This window comes from Kogia breviceps, chromosome 14 (assembly GCF_026419965.1).
Source record: "Kogia breviceps isolate mKogBre1 chromosome 14, mKogBre1 haplotype 1, whole genome shotgun sequence".
Classification (NCBI taxonomy): domain Eukaryota; kingdom Metazoa; phylum Chordata; class Mammalia; order Artiodactyla; family Physeteridae; genus Kogia; species Kogia breviceps.
The window spans coordinates 64,649,780-64,675,611 of NC_081323.1; the positions used below are offsets into that span (position 1 = coordinate 64,649,780).

General features: G+C 44.9%; 1 protein-coding gene across 14 annotated transcripts in view; it reads left to right on the top strand.

The window, feature by feature from the left end:
* MRTFB (myocardin related transcription factor B) overlaps positions 1-25,832 on the top strand; it is a 280,358-nt gene that overhangs the window by 63,362 nt on the left and 191,164 nt on the right. For 4 of the 14 annotated variants that reach the window (XM_067013390.1, XM_067013400.1, XM_067013392.1 and 1 more), the window contains exon 1: positions 20,450-20,491. The exons of 2 other annotated variants lie outside the window; for them this stretch is intronic. The gene's annotated coding sequence lies outside the window, so the exon portion shown is untranslated. Of the gene's footprint in view, positions 1-20,438; positions 20,551-25,832 lie in introns of those variants that run through there. 8 more of the 14 variants (XM_067013393.1, XM_059038314.2, XM_067013402.1 and 5 more) reach the window with 5 other exon arrangements.

A 25,832-nucleotide genomic window follows, 5' to 3' on the forward strand; every position in this document is an offset into this window, starting at 1 on the left:
ATCTCATGGTAATTTTATTTTTAATTTTTTGAGGAACCTCCATTCTGTTCTCCATAGTGGGCTACACTATGTTACCTTCCCATCAACAGTGCACAAGGGTTCCAATTTCTCTACATCTTCACCAACACATGTTATTTTCTGGGTTTTTTTATAATGACCAGTCAACATTTTCATTTTACACCTTCCTGAGTTGAGAGAGGTTGGATATTTTATATAATCCCACTTGAGCAATGCAGACATTATTGTTCAGGGAGATTAAGTCACTGCCCTAAAGCACAGAGCAAGCCAAGCCAGAACCCAGGGTTAAGAGGTCCATACCCCCATGTTCTGTCCAGTACCTGACCCTGCCTTTAAACTGTCAGTGCTTCCTTAAGAAAAGAAAAGAGATGGGGAGAGCAGCTCCTTGTTTCTGAATTCCTGCCTGATATACCTCTGACGAGTGGGGAGTCTACAGAGCAGTATTGTTCTTGGATCCGCAGGCCAAGTGGCGTTACCTCCACCTAGGAGGAAGTGGTGTCTAAGCTAATACCCTGGACGGGAAATGTGTGCCCAGAAGATTAGCTCCATTGTGTGGGGCTGGACGCTTTCCACCAACTTTGTTTATGGGACAGATTGTTTTTGTGAAGTTGTTTGCTCCGGTGAGTCTCCAAGTGCTTGAGGCCTGCTGGCCATGAAGAAGGCCAGATTTACGGGTAGCCCAGAGTGCAGCCAGGAAAGGCCCACAAAGGCACAAATCCCCTGGGGGACTTCTGGAGTCTGTCTGGGGTTCCCTTGAAAAGCAAAACTGTGGCTCTGTTTTATATTATTTTATTTTACCTTATTTTATTTTAATTTCATTTTACTTTAGCTTTATTTTATTTTACTTTACATCACCTTATTTTTATTTTATTTTACCTTTATTTTATTTTACTTACTTTATTTTTTTAAATTTTACTTTACCTTCATTTTATTTTATTTTACTTTACCTTTATTTTTATTTTACATTATTTTATTTTAAAAATTGGCTGTGTAATGTACCCCATTGTTCATTGCAGCACTATTTACAATAGCCAGGACATGGAAACAACCTAAATGTCCAATGACAGATGAATAGATAAAGAAGATGTGGTACATATATACAATGGAATATTACTCAGCCATAAAAAGGAACGAAATTGAGCCATTTGTAGAGACATGGATGGACCTAGAGTCTGTCATACAGAGTGAAGTAAGCCAGAAAGAGAAAAACAAATATCGTATATTAATGCATATGTGTGGAATCTAGAAAAATGGTACAGATGAACCTATTTCCAGGGCAGGAATAGAGAGGCAGATGTAGAGAACAGACATGTGGACACAGGGGGCGAAGGCGAGGGTGGGACGAATTGGGAGATTAGGTTTGACATAAATACACTACCATGTGTAAAATAGATAGCTGGTGGGAACCTGCCGTATAGCACAGGGAGATCAGCTCGGTGCTCTGTGACGACCTAGATGGGGGGGTGGGGGAGAGGGAGGTCTAAGGGGGAGGGGATATAGGTATACTTATAGCTGATTCACTTCATTGTACAGCAGAAACTAACAGAACATTGTAAAGCAATTATACTCGAATTTAAAAAAAAATTGGCTGTGTAACAGGGTGGTGGACTTTTCTTCCCTCTTGGCTCTTGGTTCCGACATTTTTGTGTCACTGCCTACCGTCCACGTCACCTCACCTCTGCACACTTCCATATGTGTTGGGATTTTGAGGTTGTTTTTTTCCCTAATTATTTCTGCCAGAAGCATCATGCATCTAACAGCAGACGTTCCCTTGCACACATTCGTTCCAAATCAGTGAGTTGATGGTGCCTGTAGGGCACATGGCTCACACTGCTCGCCGAGGCCACTAGGCAGCTCTCCTCAGATGGTCTGGGAGGATGCCTGGTGTCTGGCAGGTAGTGCAGATGCCTATTGCTAACATGTGTTCCCTCTTCATTGTTCCATTTTCCTACTCACCCAACCAGCCACCCACCTGGACGGACCGCCCCATCACCCTGAGCTTCCATTCTGTTCCCAGACCTCAAGAATCTAGGCCAGGCACTCTGGCAGAGAAGGATGCAGAAATAAAGCAGAGCGAGAAAGCTTCTTAGCTTCTCTGAGCCTCAGCTTTCTTAACCGTACAATGGCATGATAAGGCCATCCGGGCTCCCGAGGTTATTGAAAGTCAAAGACATTGGCAACTAAAGCACGTTAGTGCTTTGTACTTGGAAAGCACTCAATAAATGGTTCCTGTTATTTACCCAGTGCCCTCCTTGGGGCCAGACTCTGTTTTAGGGACACAGGAAGATGAAATGAGCCAGAACCTTGTCTCTAAGAACTCACCTCCAAGTGAGAGAACCACAGTGAACAGACCAGTATATACAGTGCAATGAGAGGCAGGAGCACAGAGGAGGCACCTAAACCAGGGTGAGGGTATCAGGGAAGTCTTCTTGGAGGAGGCAACATCTGAACTGAGACTGAAAAGTCACTCCCTCTGCTATTTAGGTGACCCTGCCAAAAGCGTGCCAGAGCTTCATATGACATCAGTGGCAATGTCCAGTGGGAGGCCTTACCTATCTTCTCCAGCCTTGGCTGACCTCCTTTCTTGAACCCCCTCAGTTCTGTGCTGGAAAAAGAAATTTACACATAACTATTTCTTCTCTCCTATAATATGTTTTCAATGCATATGAATGTATCTAAAGACACCATCTTAAATGTTTCCATGACTCCCATATTCTCCAGCAAAGACCTTAATCGTTCATTCACTCATTCATTCACTCAGTTAATCAATCTACTAAGTCTCAATCAACACCTTTTGGTGACAAGATGAGGAAATCAGGTCCAGGTTCATTAAAGTGAAGTCTGTCTGAGGAATGTTTAAAGAAGATGTGGTACATATATACAATGGAATATTACTCGACCATAAAAAGGAATGAAATTGGGTCATTTGTAAAGATGTGGATGGACCTGGAGAGTGTCATGCAGAGTGAAGTAAGTCAGAAAAAGAAAAGCAAATATAGTGTAGCATATATGTGGAATCTAGAAAAATGGTACAGATGAACCAGTTTGCAAGGCAGAAATAGAGACACAGACGTAGAGAACAAATGTATGGATACCAAGGGGGAAAGAGGTGGGGTGGGAGGAATTGGGAGACTGGGACTGATACATATACATTATTGATACTATGTATATAATGGACATCTGATGGGAACATGCTGTATAGCACAGGGAACTCACGTAGTGCACCGTGGTAACCTAAATGGGAGGGAAGTCCAAAAGGGAGGGGATATCTGTATGTGTATGGCTGATTCATTCTGTTCAGTGGAGGCTAACACAACATTTTAAAGCAACCGTACTCCAATAAAAATTAATTTAAAAAATAAAAAATAAATAAATAAAATTTGCATATTAAAAAAAAAGAAGAAAAGTGAAGTCTGTTCCTTTCCTGTCGCTGAGCTGCCATCCGGGTCCCAGTGGCTCCAGGCATCACTAATGGCAGCATCCATGGCAAGATAGCAGGATAGAAGGGCGGCTGAGTCATGAGCTCCCATGTCTAGTGTGTAAACTTTGCCATGCTCCTTCCTGGCTCTGAACCTCATTTTACGCTCATAATCCTGAGAGGTGGCACCTTTTATTCCCATTTTGCTGGTCATCGTCCCAGCAGGTCATGGCTGGGACAATTGGTGGTCAGCTCAGTCCACTCAAGGCGCCCGGCTGGCCCTACCTCAGCCCTTTCTGGTGTTGAATTTCCCTCTGGGGTCTGGCTGCCACACCCATTTGCCCCTGGTCATCTCTAGTCACTTTGTAACTCTATATCTCAGAGCCACTTTACCCCTCCCATGGCAACTCCTATTAATCTCACCCACGAGAACTGTCAGCTGTTTTCTGTATCCCTCTACAGGGCACACAGAATTTCTGGATACAAAATTCAAGCCCTCCTTCTGCCTAACCATAGTGTGTACTGATTTTATTTTAATGTAGTCTCTTTTCAGAGTCCCATATGGGAAATGATGTAAAATCTTCTCTGCTTTTAGCTTTTTCCACACCCTATCTAACAATCCTCTCCTAGGAGTCCTGCCTAGATGGACACCCAACACAGCTGACTGCTTCCCGGACTCTCTCCCCATTCTACCCTCTCCACTCCACTGGGCTGGAAAGGGGTTACCCCAAGGAGTAGGGAGGAAGGTGGTTCAAGAAAGGAAGCCAGCTGACTGATTAGGAAATGTATGTCAGCAGATACTTGAAAATCTTACCTGTTACACTACCTGCCAAGGGTCTTAGGAGGGTTAAATGGCAGATGTATATGCATGCTATCTGTACACATGGGAATAGATTTTTTAAAAATACAGAGTGGATAGATTCTAGAATCAAACTTCTTGGGTTGACATTCTACCCCCACCAGCTAGAAGCTGGATAACCTTTGGCAAAACACTTAAACTCTCTGAACCTCAGTTTGCTCAGCTGTAAAATGGGGATAATATTAACCCCTACCTCACTGACTTATGAGAAATAAATAAAAGAATGCCCCGTGTTCATTAGGATGTGTGTTTGGGTGCTAATAGTAAAGATTGGGTGCCCATTTTATTTGAGGACATGTGCTCTTTGGTGCTACCCTGAATAAAAATGAGTTTCTTTGTTAATAGGGAAGAAGAAAGTGGGTGTTGGGTAGACTTCTAGCAAATGATCTTTGCCATGGTTGGTAAAGTCATCTCAGCATAGTGCCTAGTACTGAAAAATGCTGGTTAGTAGCAGTGATATTGGTCATGAACTACATCCATGGGACCTGAAATGTGGACCGGCAACTACATGGTTACAAGGCAATTAAGGGAAGAAGGGCTGTGGGGTCCTCTGGATTCACCTAGCTGTCATCATTGCAGACAACTCGGTCATTTCCTTGCCAGATCCCTCTTTGCATGGCAGAGACTAGGTGCTTAATAAGTATTTTGTTGAGTGAATGAATGAATGAACCCCTTTGGTTTACCCTTCCCAATGCATGTTGAATCTCTGTCCCCACAATCTCCTGCTGACCTCTGAGTGGCTTTGGTTGAGCATCAGTGGCAAAGCCCAGCTCTGTACTTCCCACAGCGCACAACAGCAAAATCTCATATTAGATTTCACTTCCAGCATTTTCTGGCCTGAACTCTGGAATATGACAGGCTTTATGCACCCTACCCTTTTGTGTACCAGCGTCTGTCTCCCTCGCTACCCCCTAAAGGTGCTAATCCAGCCACTCACTGTAAACGGTGTGAATTTCTTCCAACTGCCACGGTCATGTTTCTTAATCAATAGCCTGACTTGTCAGCACCAAGTAAACACAGCTTTGATTTGAAGAGGAGGAAGCCAAAGGACACTGCTGCAAAAGCACACAGAGAAGGAACCCTTTCTTCCATACATTAATTAGTTAAGTCAACAAATAATAGCAATCTTTGAGCGATGATTACTTGCCAGGCACTGCTCTGAGCATCATACATGTGTGGACTCAGTTCATCCTTACAATCTTTCAAGGTATTGTGACTGTCCTATTTTATATGAGGGAACATATAGCTTAATAGTTACTGAAATGTATCATGAGTCAGGCACCGTGCCTAGGAGCTGAAGACGTGGTAGTGAATAGGAACAGACATGAATTTCTGTCTCATGGTGCTTAGACTCTAGGAGAAGGACATGGACAAAAAGAAAACAGCAGGGCTTGCCTGGTGGCGCAGTGGTTGAGAGTCTGCCTGCCGATGCAGGGGATACGGGTTCGTGCCCCGGTCTGGGAAGATCCCACGTGCCACGGAGAGGCTGGGCCCGTGAGCCATGGCCGCTGAGCCTGCGCGTCCGGAGCCTGTGCTCCGCAATGGGAGACGCCACAGCAGTGAGAGGCTCGCGTACGGCAAAAAAAAAAAAAAAAAAAGCTAACAGCAAAAGTCAACACACTCATTTCAAACACTGTTTCAGCTGGGATGCTTTTGGCTGCAAGTACCAGATAACCTAATACAGTGGTATAAACCCTAGGGATTTATTTTTCTCCGTGGAAAAGATGGTAAAAGGATGCTGGTGCTGGTTCTATGGCTCAAGAATCCAATATTTGCCAGGTCTTTCCCTCATGGTCATAGCATGGCTGAACAGCTCCAGTCATAGCCCCTGTGATTCAGCAGAAAGGTAGAAGACGGGGGAGGGGCAGTGCCTGCGTCTCTCATTGGCCAGATCTGGGTCAGATGGCCACCTCCACCTGGATGGTCACTAAGGAGAAGGATGCTGGCAGTGGAAGTCAGGTCAGCCGAGCAACAGTGTCTCACATAGAATGTTCTATGGAAGAAGCCAAACAGGATCGTGGGAGGGAGGGCTCCTGGTTTGGGGAGGGGACATCTGAACAGAAAGCTGATGACTAGGGGCCAGCCCCGCAAAGATCTGGGGACGCAGCAAAGCAAAGAACCTTATTCAGAAATGAGCATGGTGAGGTCTTGGGAGAGAGAGAAGTCCAGAGTGGCTGGAGCATGTGAGTCACGGGGAGCAAGACAGACGGAAGGTGTATAGGAAGACAAGAGTTAGATCAGGCGGAGTCTCTTAGGTCCTTTCAGGAGCTTGGATCTTACTCTCTGTGTGATGGGAAGTTACTGGAAGCTTTTAATCAGGGGGGTGAAATGACCTGATTCATGCCTTAAAATGAATTAGTGGAGCAGAACTGTTTGAGAGTCACGAGGTTTAAGGAGACTTAATTCTAGGGGATGGTATTGTTTTTCCCAGCTCCTTCTTCTTGGGTTTACTTTTTCTGCCTTTTGGATCTCTTCCACCCCCCCTTTTTATTTCACAGCAGCTGCTGGAGAGCTGGACTGTGTCATCTCTGTGATCCCAGTACCTAGGTCAAGGCCAGGAACGTGGTAGCACTTGGTAAACCTCACTTGAGCTGAACAGGATGGAGGCAAGCACTTCACTCCAGGGTTCCCAAACTTTTGCCACTCACACTCCATGTCTGTGGGTTTTGGCAGATCAGTGGCTCTTAACTAAGGGAGTTTGCCTTCCAGGGGGCATTTGGCAACGTCTGGAGATATTTTTGGTTGTCACAACCAGAACGAGTGCGGGATTTGCTTCTGGCATCTAGTGGGTAGAGACCAGGCATGCCGCTAACCGTCCTACACTGCGCAAGTCAGCCCCCGCGCTGCAGAATCATCTGGCCCCAAATGCCAACAGTGCTGAGGCTGAGGAGACTTGGACTAGATCTACATACCTATTCTATTATTTCCTTAATCTTTCCCTTTACATTAGTTCACTTTTTAATTTTAAAAAACATTTAGAGAAACCATTTATCATTGCACAAGAAAGAAACCAGTGTCTTTCAAATATCGATTACATCCTAGCTGGACATTGTTACTAGTCAAGGCTCTGAGTTTTCTTTTGTTAAAAAGGGAGTCTGGGGACTTCCCTGGCCAGGGAACTAGGTCCCACATGCATGCCGCAACTAAGAGTTTGCATGCCACAACTAAGAAGCCTGCGTGCCGCAACTAAGACCCAGCACAACCAAATAAATAAATAAAGGGAGTCTGGGGACTTCCTTGGCCATCCAGTGGTTAGGATTCCGAGCTTCCACCGCAGGGGGTACAGGTTCGATCCCTGGTCAGGGAACTAAGATTGCGCATGTCGAGGCGTGGCCAAAAAAAGCGGTGGTAGGGGGGAGTTTGGTCAATGATTTGAAAGACTGAGGAACTGTCTCAGATTAAATGGGAGTTTAGAGAAGTAACAGATAAATGCATATAATTCTGGACTGGATCCCAGATCCGAAAATCGAAAATTACTGAAATGACTTTATTGGGACAATTCACAAACTTTGACTATGGGCTACATATGAGATACTGACATAGTATCAATATTAAATTTCCTGAATTTAGTAGCTCTATGGTGGCTATGCAAGGGAATGTTCTTGTTCTTAGGAGATACATGAAATATTTAAGAATAAAAGATCACAGTATTGGCAACTTATTCTCAAATGCTATTTTTAAAAAGTGTGTATATGTGCATGTTTGTGTATATATATGTATACACACATATATATGTATGTATATATGTGTGTGTCTATTTTGTGTGTATGTACACATATATATACATAAACATCCGCACAGAGAAAGCAAAAATGCCACAAATGGTGAATCTAGGTGAAAAGTATAAGACAGTCTATTGTACTGTTCTTGCAACTTTTCCGTAGGTTTGGTTTCTTGTAGAATAAAAATTAAAACCAAGAAAACAAGTGAAACATCTCTCTTGAATGTACCTCTAATATGACAAAGTTCTCGAATTTTTTTAAAAGCTCAGGAGGGCGTCAATGTTAGTTTCTAATGAGTTGAACACTTTGTAATTTACTCCTAAAATAGTTAACAAAAATTAAGATGTCTACCAAATGGGAAAATATCATGTTCCCTGCCATCATATTTATGTTGATAAGATAGGCAAGTTAACGCAAGAATGGTGCTAGAATTGTTTGGCGGGGTGGGGTGGGGTGGTGGTGTTCTAATGTCATGACATCACTTGTCTGGAGAGGTTAGTTACACAGAGCTTTGAGAGTCTGTTCCAGTCGGTGTGCCTGAGGTTGCGATGCTCTTGGTAAGTGTCGATTGATAAATAAAGGAAAAAATTTTCTTTAAAAAAAGATTAGCAGGCGTCAGCCAGGTGTTAAAGATAAAGGAGCACCAACAAGAGACTTTCTCAGCAGAAGGACAGCCAGCCAGTTGAAAGAGGGGTGATTTTCTTGCCCTGTGAGTCAGCATTTTCAGCCCAGGGTCAGCCACCCTGAGGCCTCTGGAGGCTCAGCCATTGGTATTTCTCTTCAGTCCCATGAAAGTAGGAGCTGTGAGACTCAGTTTTCTCAGCTGCAAAATGGAGATAACACACCACAAGCCAGGTGCCAATCTGGACCACAGATCCTGCGATCTGTGGTCTCTCAGCAGTACTGACTTGACTTGCCACACCCACCCGCATTCCAAGTCCCAAGGAAATTCCAGTGTCCTTGCAAAGATGTCATCGGATTCCTGGGGCCTGACACTCTCACTGTCACTGGGGTGGGCCTCGACTGCCTCCTGTCTCAGCCCACTTTTCGTTCTCCCTCTGGGTCTCATGGCAATCATCTCCACTCTGCAGGTGTTCGGTCCCTTGTTGTGATTTCTGGCATACACACAAAGACAAAGACACACACAAACACACCCAGACACAAACACACACAGATACACAGGGACATAGACAAACTCAGAAACAAAGGCACTTGAAAAGAGACACACCCAAGCATAGACAGGCACAGTGATACGCACAGACTGAGACAAAAGCATTCACAGGGCTTCCCTGGTGGCACAGTGGTTGAGAGTCCGCCTGCTGATGCAGGGGATGCAGGTTTGTGCCCCAGTCCAGGAAGATCCCACATGCTGCGGAGTGGCTGGGCCCGTGAGCTATGGCCGCTGAGCCTGCGCGTCCGGAGCCTGTGCTCCTCAACGGGAGAGGCCACAACAGTGAGAGGCCCGCGTACCGCAAAAAAAAAAAAAAAAAAGCATTCACAGACACACACACAGATGTACGTCCAGACACACATACAGATATATACAAAGACGGACACATACAGACACACAGATACACACAAAGACAGACACATACAGACACACCAGACCTCAGTGTGTGGTAGACTTTACAAGGGACTGGGGGTCTGGAAGGAGTTTTCAATGCAAACAGTTGATAAATGTGTACTTGGTATCTTCCATACAAGTCCCCGGAATATCCTTCTCTCCCTCCCTTCTTTTACCCCCACCCCACCCCCAATATTCTTCTCCACTTTTGTTTTTTAAAGGAACAACTCCTTTCTTCTCAACTTCCTAATTTCAAGCTCTGCTCTGGACATCCCCTCGCATGTCTTTTCTCTCACGAATGTGCTCTGCTAAGGAACAGGCCTTCCGGTCTGGCCTCTTCCACTCATAGCAGGTTTCATGAAGGAAAAGAGCAGCAGAAAGATTGATTTCCTCACTGATATGAATTATGCCACACGCCCTCACACAACCTTAAAATACTGGCATTGTGTCTTAGTCTGTTCTGGCTGCTATAACAAAAATACCATAAACTGGGTGGCTCCAAAATATTTACTGCTCACAGTTCTGGAGGCTGGAAGTCCAAGATCAAGGTGCCGGCAGATTTGGTGTCTGGTAACGGCCCACTTCCAGGTCCACAGACACTGACTTCTCCCTGTGTCCTCATGTGGTGGAAGGGGTGAGGGAGCACTATGGGGTCTCTGTTATAAGGGCACTAATCCCATCCATGGGGCTCCACCCTCATGACCTAATCACCTCCCAAAGATTCCACCTCCTAACACCATCCCACTGAGTGTTAGGTTTCAACATATGAATTTGGGGTGGGGGAGACACAAATATTTAGAGCACAGCACATGATTGCACTGTCTGGTATTACATTTAGGGAGGGTTTGGCCTGGTGGTGGTGGTGATGGTTTCATTCATTGCTGCCCGGTAGGGTCGCTGGGAGGACCACGTGAAATGCAGTGGCAGTTGTGGTGGTGGTGGACACTGTGGGGTTAGGATTCTTTTCTACGTCGACTTACGGCCTAGTGTTCCTGGTGGTCGGTGCCTCATCTCCTCAAACACACGAAGCCCTCTCCTGGCTCAGGGTTTTGTACATGTTGTCCCCTCTGCTTGGGGTTCTTCTTCTCCATTTTTGACGTGTTTATCTCATTCTCATTCCTCAGGTCTCAGCCTTGGTGTCATCACCTTAGAAATGTTTTCCCAGACCTCTTTGTTGATTTCCTTCATGCTATTTGTCACACAAATAGCAGTTATTTTCATTTTCTTTTGTACTTTATTTCTGGTCTCATCCCCTAGATGGTAAGCTCTCTGAGGACAGGAACCATGTCTCATGTTCACCATCATATCCCCAGAGCCCAGCACGGGACTTAATATGCATTTGAGGTTGAATGAAACACCCCCTCAAATCCCGCTCCAAGAAATGGATAGCTGTTACAGGCCTTACTTTTTTTTTTTTTTTAATATCTTTATTGGAGTATAATTGCTATACATTGGTGTGTTCGTTTCTGCTGTATAATGAAATGAATCAGCTATACATACACATATTTCCCCATATCTCCTCCCTCTTGCGTCTCCCTCCCACCCTCCCTATCCTACCTCTCTAGGTGGTCACAAAGCACCAAGCTGATTTCCCTGTGCTATGCGGCTGCTTCCCACTAGCTCTCTATTTTACAAGGGCCTTACTTCTTATACCAGTTTTAGAATGGACTATTTCCAGGTTGCTCCCTATCAGCAATAACTAGGTAAATTCAGCACCTCGTTTTTAAAAACTTTTTCTTTCAGACCTACAGAAAAGTTGCAAAAACAGCAGAATATTCGCATATACTCTTCACCCTGCCTCTCCTAATGTTAGTGACTTTTACAACTGCAGTACAATTATTGAAACTAAGAAATAAACATGGACACAATATTATTAATTAACCTATAGACTTTGTTCAGATTTCACCAGTTTTTCCTTCTGACATCAGTTTTTTGTCCAGGGTCTCACACTGCATTTAGTCCTTGTGTCTACTTGGTGACCTCCTATCTGTGACAGTTCCTCAGTCTTTCCTAGTCTCCTGTGAATTTGATATTAAAAAAAAAAAATACTGGTCAGGTATTTTGTAGAATACCTCCATTTTTTAAAAAAAATGTTTTCTCCTGATGAGACAGGGGTTTGGGGTTCTGAGGAAGTGTACCACCAAGATGAAGTGTGCTTCGCATCGAATCGTGTCAGGGATAACTAAAAACATGACTTACTACTAGTGATGTTAAACTTAATTACTTGGTTAATGTGGTGTCTGTTGGGTTTCTTCATTGTAAATTTACTACTTTTTCCCTTTGTAATTAGTAAATATTTGGGGAGAGATACTTTGAGACTATCCTGTTTCTCCTCACAATTTTGACCGCTTAAATTTTAGTATCCATCTGGATTTTACCTGAGGCAGTTATTGCTGTGGTGTTCTGGAGATGATTTTTCTACTTCCCTTATTCCTTCTACATTTATTAATTGTAATTCTTCTTTAAGGTAAGACTCCCTTCCTTTCTTCTTTCCTTCATTCCATCAATATGGACTCATGGGTATTTATTTTATTCTATGGTTTATAATCCAATCCTATCATAATTTTCTTGCTCCAGTTGTTCCAGCTTTGACCACTGGGAGCTATTTCAGGCTGGTTCATATACCCTTGCAATAAGCCCCCAACCTTTTTGGAGCAATTCCCTATTTTCTGGCGCTACGTGGTGTTCAAGGTTCATCTTGTATTTTCCTTGCCCCAACTTTGGAATCAACCACTTCTCCAAGGAGCCCTGGTTCCTTTCATTGAAGAATGGTGTTTAGAAACCAAGATCTTGGTGGCAAGTGTGCTCATTGCTACTGGGGAATCCTTGCTTCTAGGTCCTCTCAGCGTACCGAGCTTGGAAATATATTGTGTATGCTAATCCATGCATACACGCTTCTATATTTATATCTGTATCTATCTATCTATCTATTTTTTTAAACTTTAGTTCATACTGATACTACTGATTTCAGTTCATCACCATAGGATCATTCATGCCTCCCTCCTTATTTGTAACTTTCCTGATTTGTAACTTCATTTGTTTTTAAATTGAAGAGCCTGATAAATTGTGAAAAATGTTCTCTTCTCATGCCTACCCTCTTCTTTTCTCCCCCGGAAATGATTAACATGAGAATAGGACGTTGAGTGCTAGAGGTTGCTGTCAGAAGCTAGACAAAAGAGAACCCAGTAGATTTCATAGTCCTTAGTGCAAAAAGCACTAATTACACACTTTATACTTTATCAGCAGTGGGGTGCAGGAGGGTCAGCCCAGGCTCTGGAATGTGAGCTCATTGTTCCAGCCAAATGAGTCAGATGGGAATGCAAATTTTATTCGAGCAGTTGTGTATCAACATTGTTATGGAAAAAAAAATTTGCCTATTTTTTTTCTCTCTGGAGAAAACTCTCACCCAGTGGTCCTCTTACCCTGACCACTGTCCTTGCTCCTGGAAGCACCTTGCCTCTTGCTGCCTCCCTCTTACTGCTGCCCTCTTACCTCCTCACTGATTTCTGCCCTCTGTCCCTCCCAACATGCATGCTGTCCTCTTTCCCTCTGACTTCCCATTTCCATTTTCACAGACTTTGTGAATTTTCACTTAAATGCAGATCCCAGCAGAAACCATTCATGGCTGGGTCTTCAGAACCTTCTCAATCAGAAAAGCCAACTTCATATTTTTAAAACTTTTGTTGTCTGAGGTTTGGTTTTCCTCTTCCATTCCCTGTTCTTGTAATACTTCGGGTGTGGGGGAAAGTTCTGTTTTTCCGTCCTTTCATAACAGCTTGGAGTTGTTCAGCATGAAACCTCAAGAAATTCTTTGCTGAAAACCCATGTTTTGCCCTCCACACTTTGAATATGTGAAAGATAAGTAAGGAAGGGCAAGAGTGGCTCACTCTGATGGCATATGAAGCACTTTTTATTTGAAACTCAAAAGTCTGACTCTTTTAGCTCCCCACGAAAAAAAAAAAAAACCCATTGGAGGTATTCCTTTCGGTGTGATCAACAATTCCAGAAGCCCACAGACCTATTTGACTGGTATCCGTCATTCCCATAGCCAGGGGAAGGGACATCCTCGCAGTTGTCTGGGCTGACCAAAAATGAACCCAGAATGAACCCGGAGGGGGATGATGTCAAGTCAGTGAGAGAGAGCACCTCGGGAGAGCCCATATTTTCTTAACTGTATCCAGGAAGCCTGGATGGAAAGGTCTTGGCAGCCACAAACTTCCTGAAGAGCCAACTGGGCATCTATCTTCCTAGGGGGTAGCAGGGATGCTAAATCAGAGCAGGCACTGAACCATCAATGAGACAATGAAGAACTGCTTTTGAGAATCCCAAGAATACTGTCTATTTTTGGAAGGAATGCTTAGCAAAGTCATTTAGGGCTGGCGGGAAGGGAGGAGGATGTGGTGATTAATATTAACGATGATAGTTATGGGGTCATGCTGAGCCATAGTAATAGTAATAATAAGAAGGAGATGATGACGACAGTGATAACAACGATGAAATCGGCTGGAAATTAATTCATTTCTGCCTTATGAGCTGGGTGCTGTACATAAATTTATTGTACACATCATATCTCATTGAATTCTCACAACTGTGCGAGGCAGGTACTGTCATTAGCCCCATTTTTCATCTAAGAAACTGAGGCTTGCAAGATACTACGTACGGGGCTTGCAGTCCCCAAGCTACAAAGTGGCTGGATTCGAATCCCGAATCTACTTTCTGAAATACTCTGCCGTGTTGTCTTCTTGGGAGGGTCTGTGCTGTAAGCTGTAGGGCCTTGGTTTTGCTGAGCTAGGTATTCGGGTGGTTGTGGCGGATGCATCAGCAGAAGTGCCCACGATGCTAGTCACACGGCCTAGAGAAAGGAAGCGAGGGGCTCTCCCTCCACAGGCTGCAATCTAATGGAGGAGGCATTTGCAGGGCCACGTGTAAGACCTACTGTGGGGCATGGTTAACCACAGAGGATGGGTTCACCAAACCATTTATCTAAAGATCTGGCAGCTGTTTGGAGGCAGGGTAGTGGGAAGAGAGGGAAGGCATGCCAGGCAGTGGGGCCAGCAGGAGCCAAAGCACAGAGGTGTGAAATGGTAGCATGGGCGAGAAAGGCAAGCAGTTTGGTGTGGCTAGAACCTAGGGCTCTAGGTGAAGGGGTAGACAAAAGCTATAGCTGGAGAGACAAGCAGGGGCCTTGTGTGAACCAGCTACACCCAGTGTTTCAGAAGGTCAGCTCTAGATACAGAAGAACCTGGGTGTGGATTCCAGTTCAGCCTTGTACTAGCTGTGTGACCATGGGTGATGTTTTAGAACTTCTCTGAGTTTCCATTTTCATCTTTGGAAAACAGAGAGACAAATAATACCATCTACATTAGGACGAGGAAATGGAGAGCCCAAGTACCCAATCTTGGATCACACCATTGATGAATAGATTTGCCAAGATGCACATCTACTTTCTATTACACATACGACTTTACAGTTCATAAAGCTCCTATATATTCTCACTTAATTTTACAGATTTCAGATCACTAAACTATATTTGCATTGTAATTTTTCTCTCTGTAATTGTCATGCCTAGTCTACGTGGTGCTCAGGGGTAGTCATCCTGTCCGACTCTACCATGACATGGTGGGTCAAGAGTAATGCAAGGGTCTCAGGTTTGCCAGTGCATCAGAATCATGGGGGAGCCCCAGAAAACTGCAGCGGTCTGGGCCCCATCTCAGCATAACCACACCAGAACCTTCGGGGCTGCTGCTTGAGCTTTCTCTTTTATCCATCTGTGGTTAGAACCATAGCAGAAAAGCATTTCTTGAGTAAGTGAGTAAATGACTATACTCTATGTATCGATCAGTAAGGCTAGTAAATGCTATGACAACCAGCAACCCCAAACAAAAAAGGTTTGTTTTTTGCTCACATTATATGTCCATGATGGATTGGCTGGGGGCTCTGCTGCTCGATAGAGCAGCAGCCCAGAAGTGACACATACTCCCTCCATTCACACTCCCTGGCTGGGACTCGTCATGTGACCCCACCCAAGTGGCCCAGGAAGTGGGGTTCCAGTGTGTGCACAGAAGGTGGGGAGCCAGAGGCGAGCCACACAGATGACTGCCAGATTCTATGAAGCTGGCATCATTAACTTCATTTTCATTTCAAAGTGAGACTTAAGAAGCTTGCTCAAGGCCAGATAGCAAATATGGAGCTGGACTTGAGTTCTTTTTCTGTTTTTCTCCTGCTCAAGGCCATAATTTTTTTTTTTTAATGGAATGAGGCTGGATGGTGCATGGCATTAAACACAGTGGTTAAAAGCCTGGGATCTGGATTGCCTCCAGACCTTCAGCTCTGCCACTTACCAGATGTGTGAGCTGGGCAAGTGACAGAACCACTCTGTGGCCGTCAAAGAGACAGTCAAAGGCTGGGAAGGGCAATGGAAGGATATGTTTTCTGGAATGAAGTGTTTGGGGCCAGGTAGGGCTTACCTGAGTGGGACTGATATTGGGTGGGGATGAAGGAGGTTGGTGTCAAAGTTTCCCAGGATTTGGGGTGGCCCCTGACACACCGAGGAGAGATGAGTGCCTGTTCCCCATAATTTTGCTTCTTTCCTCCCTGCCCCAGTGGGAATGTTTGGGCTGCAAGGAACGGAGAAGCCAACTCAGGTTGCTTTAACCACGTGCATTAGCTCAGAGAAGGGGATGTCCAGGGCCTGGTAGGTCTGGGATCAGTCCAGCAGCTTGGTAATGTAGTCAAGGACCCAGGATCTTTTGGTTCCTCCACTCTGCCTTGCAGACTCTACCTTATCCAGCAGTTATGGAAGAAGCCACTGATGGCAACTGAGATTCCATGCCAGGCAGGGAGAGCGAGCTGGCTTCCCGGGGCTCTCTCTTCCAGTAGAGAAAGTTCCCTTTGCCACTGCCCCAGTGAGCCTCTCTCCAAGTCTCACTGGCTCCAACCAGCTTCAGCCTATGAGAGGTCAGCGTTCTTGGTGGAAAGGCTGGCCGATTTAAGCAGAAAGGGGAATGTAATAAAGGATGTTAGGTAACCCACAGAATCATTGGGAGGGCTGGAGGAAAGAAATTGAGGCTAAGCTTCTAGGAAAAATGCCCCAAACCACACTGCAGGCCTGGCCTGATCAGCTAACCATCACCCTGCCTGAGTTTACCATCATGACAACCATCACTGCCGTCAGCACCCGTGCGGCTTCTCCACTGGGAACTCGGCCCTGCAACCGCCATCCCCAAAGCTGGTTGCTTTGGCCACCGGTCACATCAACAGAACCGAGGCTCACGACCAGATTCAGCCTCACGTGGTACATCTGGCTGGCAGAGCTTATGTCATATCCCTTGTCCTAGTTGCAAGGGAGGCAGGAGGTGTGCAGTCTGATTTCTGCTCTAGGGTGGTGGGATGTAAAATGTGAGATCTCCTCAAATACAGATCGGCTGGAAATACAACAGCTGTGTCACGACAGCCTGCCCATCCTTGACAGAGGACTGGTGGGGCAGAGGCGGTAGGCGTCCATAATGAGCTTGGATTGACCAATGGGGACGGATGGTACGTGGAGACCACTGGCGTTGCCCGGGACACACATCCGTCTCCAGGCGGGTTCTCTCCTCTCTACTGTCCCCATGTGATCAGGGTGTATACCTGCCTGAGATGCCTCTTAAGGTCCCAGTCCACCTGGCTCTCCCAGTTACCTACTCTCACCTATTCTTTATGGACCCATCCCTATCTCCGCAATGCTCTCCCCTCTCCTTCTTGCCTAGTTCATGCTAATGCATCCTCCAGAACTCAAGTTCAAGGCAAATTCTTTCCTACCCTTCCATCCAGCCTCTTTTTTTTTTTTTTTTCCTGGTCATATGCTCTTCTTTTTCATTCTATATATCACATGACATTTCAACATTTATTGGTTCAGTTATTTAATTAACACCTCTCTTCCCTCTAGGCCATCAATATTATGAGAGCATAGACTGTGTCTTGCTCACAGCTACTAAGACAGTAATTGGCACGTAAGTGCTTAAGTTTTTATTGAATGAACAAGGGTTAAACAAATCCCATTATGGGCATTTATAAAGTTCCTCTTGGATCAAAGACGTTTTAATAGTGCTTTTTGGAAACCACAGGTTAAACCCTTAGAAGTATACATATTAGAATCACCCTGATTTTTTTTCTCCATATATAATGCCCTCCATGGATCTTATTACGTCCACCCCTGCCCTGTGAGAATCACTTCCACAGTGAGCCATCGCCATTGATGGGAATATGTGACATGCTTGTATCAGGATAGAAACCTAACCTGGGGTACCATGGCCTGAGGGTAGTGGCAGCTTCAGTTCCTATAAAAGCTTTCCTCATGATGTCACAGTGTTTATATTAACCCCCAACCTCACGAAAATTCTCTTAACAAGTTTCTTTTTGTTTTTGCCAACAACTTAAAAATATTTGGGTGGCTTTTACTATGTAAGGGGAACCTTTTGTAAAACAGGCTTCCAGTCTCCCAGGAAACTGGGGAGAGTGCATCAGAGCTTCAGGAGAGCCTGGTCTCTTTCCACCATCAGGAGGAAGGGCGGGGGTAATTTTGTCCACTAAAGAACAGTGGATTGTTTCCAGTGTGCTAGGAACTAATTTTATTTCCATATCTGAGCATATAAGGTCACACCCTCCAAACTGATTTGGAATTTATATCGGGAGATGGGGAGAGAATAAAATAACTCAGACATGTAATAATAGCTATAATTTACTGAGTGCTTAATCTGTGCAAGGCACTTTTCTACATGCTTCACATACATTAACTGGGTCCTCTTCCCAGCAACCTATTTATATCTTTATTTTAGATCAGCAATCTTCAACCTTTTTGGCACCAGAGACCGGTTTCATGGAAGACAGTTTTTCCACGGACGGGGTGCAGGGGGAGGGGGGCGTTGGTTCGTCGGTTACGCGAGCGATGGTTTGTCGGTAACGTGAGCGATGGGGAGCGATGGGGAGCGATGGGGAACAGCAGACAAAGCTTCACTCACTCACCTGCTGCTCACCTCCTGCTGTGCGGCCCGGTTCCTAACAGGCTGCGAATGCAGCCCAGGGGTTGGGGACCCCTGTTTTAGTTGAGAATATCAAGGCACAGTCCACCCAGATACGTATAGTATCTTAGATTGGAGTCCTGACCTCAGGGGATTTCTAGCTTTACAGCTTTATGAAGGCCTTTGGGGCAGGGAGGAACTTGTTGGTCCCCGAGGCCAAAGTTTGCAGGTCTGGGGACAGCCTGACCTGGGGCAACTCCAGCCTTCCCACTTACCACCTGTGTGTATCTTCGGGCTGGGCAACTTCTCTCCCCTCTTAGGCCCTTGGTTTCCTCACCCACAAAATGGGGACAACGATACCTCCCTCCCTGCCGATGGGATTATTGGGGGGACTAAATTAGCTAATGAATGGACAGCACCTGGAGCAGTGCTTGGTACCCTGTAGCTGCCCATCAGATGTGATTTCCCTTCCTCTCTCACTTCCTCCATCAGGTGGGTTGGGTGCTGTTCACACCTGGAGGGCACCTATTACTTCTGGCCCGCAGGAAGTGGCATTATTTCTGGAGGGAGTGAGCAGCCTTGCAGGGTGGGCAGGCCAGAGTTTGCTGAGATGGATGTGACTGTCAGGTGGCCTGGGCAAGCCCCTGCAGCCCCTGATGCAAGGTAAAGGAATAGCTAGAACCTCCAAGGCTTTTGATTTTACAGCAGCTTGTTGGCCCAGACATGCTAGATCATGGGACTTTAGTGCAAGGCAGTGCTGGGTTCTGGATTCAGACCCAGGTTCAAACCCTGTCTTACTGTGGAGCCTTAGGCCAATTTCTTCATCTCCCTGAGTCTCCATTTTCCTATGACTTGACTTGGAAGAATATTGGTAGTGACCTTGAAATGCCCTCAATAAATGTTAGCCCCTCCTTTTTAGAAACAATTATATGTATAAGGTTAAGAATTTACCCCTAGGAAGAAGTCACACCTTTCTCTGCACCCCCTGACATCCATGTACATTCTGCTTCTGTGTCCTGTGTCCCATTCTACTGTGCTCTCTACCATCAAAACGCCACCAGTCTAAAGAGGAAACCATCGAATATAAATAGTTTTCAGGGCCCTGTACAGGGTCTGGCACAGGGAGGTTTAGGAAGTTCGTGTAATGGGGGAGAAGCACTTTCCTGACAGCAGCTCCATAAAACCAGAGGGACTGTAGCAACTGCCCTCCTAGGAGCGCCTCCTCTCACCTTGGTGAAACTTGGGAGGGAAGTAAAGAAGGGCTGAGATTTGGTGCCCTCAGCGGAAGGAACAGGGACAGGGTCTGGGGATTGTCATGGAGGCGGGAAAACTGGGCTTTGGCTTGAGCGTCAGACAACCCCGGATGCCCACTCCTAGCTGTGTGACCTAGAGGTAGCAGTTGTTAACCTGGCCAAGCCTCCATTTTATCCTCTCTGAAACGGATAGGATGGTAATACCCACTTCTTGGGGGCTCTTGTGAGGACCCAGGAGGAGTTGTAAAAGTACTCGGCAACCAGGAAGCATTCCAAGACTGGCTGCTACGATTATTGTTGTCACAGTGGTCACAGCCTTTGCGAAGGCTCCAAGGTCCGGGGCCCCGGGCGCGCGCATGCGCACGCGCACCCGGTCAGCCAGGTGAGAGGGAGGCTGCCATCCCGCACCTGGCTTTTAACCCTTCACCTTCACGGGGCGGAGGTGGGTGGAACGGATGCAGAGACCGGGACGCCGGGTCGCGAGCCCGGCTAGACCTAACCCCGAGGCGAGGGGGCGGCTCTTCAGGAGCGCGCCTAGCCTGCTACAGGCCGGGGTCCGCGCGCGCCGCGGAGAGGGCGGGGAAGCACGGAGGGGAGCGAAGTCTCGCGAGATCGCGCGGCGGCTGTAGCGGCGGCGGCGGCGGCGGCGGCCCGGGAGGTGAGCTGCGGACGGCGGCAGCGGCGGCGGCGGCGGCTGCCGTTGGGGCTGAGGAGCGGGTGAGAGCGGTGGAGACCGAGGGCCAGACGGGGGAGCCGGCCGGGCGGGCGACCCACGTCCTGGGCGGCCTCCCCAGCCGGCCCTGCGGCTGCAGCGGAGCCGCCGGGTCCGCGCCGTCCCGGGACCCGCGCGGGCGGGGCGGGGCTGCCGGGCCAGGGCCGCGGGACCGCAGGGCCAGTCCCCTCGCAGCCAGTCCCCGCACGCGAGTGCGACCGCGAGGCGCGCCTCAGTTTCCCTCGGCGGCGGGTTGGCGCCGTGACGCGGCGCTGCTGCCCGCGGCAACACCATTTATTGAGCCTTAACCGTCTGTCCGCGCTTACGCGGTTCCACTGCTGGGCTGCACGGAGAGGTGAAGCGCCCTGCCCAGGGTCACGGTGCTAGGACACGGTGGAATCGGGGTTTAAGCCCAGGCACAGCGAGTACAGCGCCCCGCCCCGTACTTGCCTCCCATCCTTCTCCCCACCCCCACTCGCTGGGTTTTAGGGCTCGAGTTCTCCTCCGGTCCCGATTGGGCTGCAGAGGGTGTGTCTGGGGACCCCCTCCCCATACTTGAATGCATCATGGCATATGAGTTTATTGGGTGAGAGTCCTTGGCTTTTGTCGATTTCCCAAAAGGGACCCTGCTTCCGAAATGGACAATAACTTTTGTTTGGCCCTGTGTGAGGGCAGAAGTGGGCTTAAAAGCAGCGGTGTGTGCCGGGGGTGGGGCGTCAGATAGAATGGAAGTGGTATATTGGAGCCCAGGGCTTGCTTTAAGCAAAGGAAACTTTTCAAGTTTGTTTTTGGTTAAGCACGTGATTCCACTCTTTGGAGCAGTGGTGCTCAACTTTGCCAGACCAAGGCTTCTCCCATTTGCAGCAAAAGTTTGTAAAGCCCCCATTACAGCTCTGAAATGAACTTCGTCAGTAATGTAACCTACCTACATACATAATTGAAAATCAGTGTGATGCTCCGATTTAAATGTAAGGGAGAAGTAAGAGGAGAACAATATATGACATGCATTGCCATATAACATCTAGCACATACTGCTGTGCTGTACCTGCTTCTAGTGAATAAGCGTGGCTTGAAGAGAGGTAAAAATATCAGGAGCTATTTCATACAAGAAAAGGAAAGATCAGAGAGATAGATAGACACAGGGGTAGGGGACGCCTAAGTGTTGGGATAAACTTTTTATGATAATGAAGAGAGAAACAAGTCCAGGTTGAATTAGGAATAACATGCCAAGATAAAGTACAGACTATCTCAATCAACATGTAAATAATATTAATATAACCCCTCCATGAACGCCACATTTTCAAACGACATTGTAGGGCAGCTTTTGTGCCACAAGCTTGGAGGTACTGCTGCTTCGAGGCACCATGCTGGATTCCTACTGCTTATCACTGATAATAATGAATAAAGTATTAGCTAGATTGAAGGGGGTTTTTTGGTTTGTTTTGCTTTGTTTTTGATTCGGTGCCAGTATGTTACTTAGTAGTGAATGTAGGTATGCTCAATATTGTGACACCGCAATTATATGTTGAGTTAATGCATGGTGTGAGGAAATGGTCACTAATTTTCAGGCACTAGTTATTATTCAATCTCAACTTCCCTCACGTTAGCTACCTTCCCCCTGAATTACTGGGGTTTTTACATAGTTTCTTGTGAAAACTGTTTAGTATTGTGTTCTAAAGTAACGCCAGTTTTGGTGATAAATCTGTCTGGTCATTGAAACGATTCTCAGGACCAGGATAAATCTTCATTATGTAAATCTGTCCCATGCATTGTGAGAAGTTCGAGCATCCTGTCTTCCAGACACTAAATGCCAGTGGTGTGCCCTAGTCACTTGATAACTAAACATGTCTCTTAGAGGACCGTACTAGCTCCTTTGAGATCCACTCTAAAGAACAGTCGTCGTTGTCTAGTCAGTTATAACAGGGAGGCGGGCAGAATTTAACTGACATTCAAACAATTTGGGGAATTTGGGAACGTTTTTTCCCTGTTCTTTCTTTCTACTTACTAATATCCATATTAGAGGATTTGGTCAATGCATATTGTACAAAGGTGAAAAGTAAAATGACCTATAATATTGTCCTCAGTCCTCCTAATATGATTCATTAGAAATTCTTTTCATTTGAAACTCTGTTAGTCTTGCTGCTATGGGGAAAATACAAATTGAGTTGAGAAAGTTCAACTGCGACTATTATATAGCTACAGTGTAACATGATGAATTTCTTCAACTTTTGTTAAATCTACAAAGGAAGTTTATTTTTCCTTTTCCTTGGATAGATAAATTGCTTCTTTGCTATAAGATGTTTGTTTATTGTTAATTGCTTGTTACTTTTGAAAGGTGCTATGGAAACAAGCATGTAAGTAAAGGCTTTTGTCAGAAAAGAAGGATATATTTTGTACCTGCTTTTTGTATTTGGAGAGAGTGTGACTATTGAACTTGAAACCTTTTATCCGGGCGTCTTGGTAGTTTCTGGTGGGATTAATCGGGTGAGAGGGAAGAAGGGAGTTGGGGGGCTCCTTCCTTTCAGAACATGAAGTTTCTCCCACTGCCTCCTCTCCAGAGGTCTCCCAGGTGCCAGACCTAAAGGTTTTTCCTACAGTGATCCTCTGATTATTTTTACTTCCCCTTGACCCATATGTTTTAACAGGACTTTAACAAACTGCATTTATTAAGAAATGTGTTTGCCCTGTTTTGTTTTGTTTCAATAAATGACATGGCACCTCCTAGCAGGAAGGAAGCAGGGTTTCAACCCTGAAGTGTTACTGCAGTTGGCCTTTAATTGGGGTGGGGGTCTTTTCAGGGGGACATTATTTACTCATTAAACACTTATTGTGGGGGGAAAATAAATAAATAAATAGCCTAGAGATAGCTACATTGAATACTTTTGGATTGGAAAATTATCCAAATTGAGTGATTAATTTGTATTACTTTGTGCAAGCAGTATCATGTTCCAGGGTAAAAAGAGGTCACTCTTTTTTAATCACTATCTTTTAAAAAAATACTCATATGTACAAAAATGAACCAAATAATATTGCGTGGAAGTTGAAACCATTCCAGTGTTTAGGCGTGGGACAAATTGTTGTATGGACAAAATTCCATGCCTCTGTGGATGAAAATGCATAATATATGCATATCTCTGAGATTTATAATTAAGCTATTTCATTGATATATTTTTTAAGATGCATATCTGAGATGGACTAATATCTTAAAATTGACAAGTCATGGTTTAATTGGCAACTTTTTTTCTTTCTTAGTGGTACATCAAATAATAGTGTGTCTGGAAATGATGGCATCTTATCAATAGATTCAGTAAGATAGGGATATGTAGAAATTTCAGCACATTGATTAATGTTTAACACCAAAAACTTTATACAAAGGGTGACTTGCAAAATGAAGATACATAACAGTTCCAGGTCCTTCCATCTCAACTAGAATTCTTTACTTGGAAGATGTCTCTAAAGATTTTCCCCCCATGTAAAACAAATGGAGAATCAGTGTTTGTAAATATAAGAACCATTTTCAAAATGTTTAGAAGGAAACAAACTGGTGATTTTTCATGGAGAGCAGATGGTATGGTTAATGTGTTCGAAATAGTTAATCAGACAGTATAACCAGGCAGATGTATGAATATGCCTTCTTGGGGTTTTTTTTTCCCTTTCTGGAAGGTTCATGGGTCCACTTATAAATGAAAGTCGTCTCAAACGAGACATCCTTAAATTGAATTTCAACAATTCACTGTTATTTTAATAAGACATATGCTTGAAAATGTATTTATTCCAAGTTAAAGACAGAATTTATATGGGAGGCTACATGATGTCTCCCAGCCTGGAAACCTGTATACGGACTCTGCTACTGAGGGCAAATTTCATAGGAAACTCAGCCACATGAAGACTACATACCTTCTTCCCCAGGTGGATTTGAGCTTTTCTTTGCAAGTGCACTCCCAAACCAGCAGCACATCAGCAGCTTCCTGGAGCTTGTTTGAAATGCTGACTCAGGGACTCACCCCAGACTTACTGAACCAGAATCTGCTTTTTAACAATGTCCTCCTCCAAGTGATGCATGAGGATGTGTAAGAAGCATTGGACCAGATCACTGGCTCTCAAACTTGAGTGTGTATTACCAGAATTGCTCCCTACCACTCACAGAGTTTCTGGTTCAGTAGGTCTGGGCTGGGGCTTTTTTAACAGGTTCTCAGGTAATGCTGATGCTGCTGGTCCAGGGACCATACTTTGAGAAGCATTAGGCTAAAGCATCCTCATTGCACTTTCCTATTCTCTCTTCTGATTCCTTGCCCCCCAAATAGCACTTTTATAGATTATTATAATCATGTGCTTTAGCTTGATTAAAGAAAAAAAATCAGATTGTCTTGTATGATTTTTAGTGATGGCCACACTAATCTTGCTTGTTAACATCTAATTTCAGAGAAAAATTCTTTCATTTTTATTTACTATTACTTTTTAAATTGAAGTATAGTTGATTTACAATGTTGTGTTAGTTTCAGGTGTACAGCAAAGTGATTCAGTTATACATACATACATATAACATACACATATATATATATTCTTTTTTGGATTCTTTTCCATTATAGGTTATACAAGGTATTGAATATGGTTCCCTGTGCTATACAGTATGTCCTTGTTGTTTATCTTTTTTATATATAGTAGTGTGTATCTGTTAATCCCAAACTCCTAATTTAGGAAAAAATTCTCTTTTAATGCGTGTTGGATTTTGACTCTAAGTGATAAGTAGTTCTTTTTCTCTTCGTCCTGTGAGTTATACTTTTAACACTTTAAAATTCTTTTTGTGTATATAAAATGTTCATGTGGTTCAAAAACTAAAATGGAGTATTTTGAGGAGTCTAATTCCCAACTCTGTCTTGGTCTAATATGCTCCCTTTGGCCACAGATAATTTTTTCTATTTGTTTTCTATAGATGTTTACTGTTTCTTTGTGTAGATACAAGCAGATAGCAGTATACTCTATATATCCCCTACTTTTTATATAAAATGTAAATTATTCTGACCCTGTTTCTTTTTTTTCAGTTTGTATACCTTTAGTATCTTTCTACATTAGTATATAGAAAACATTTATTTAACAGATGCAGAATATACCATTGTGTGGCCTGTGCCAGAGTTTATTAAGTAGCCCCAATAAATGATGAAGTATCCCAATAAATGATGGATACTTGAATGTTTTCCAGTCTCTTGCAGTCACAGCCTGTGGTGAATAACCTTGTGCACATATCATTTAGTATATGTGAGGTGTATCTGTGGGATATCTTTCCAGA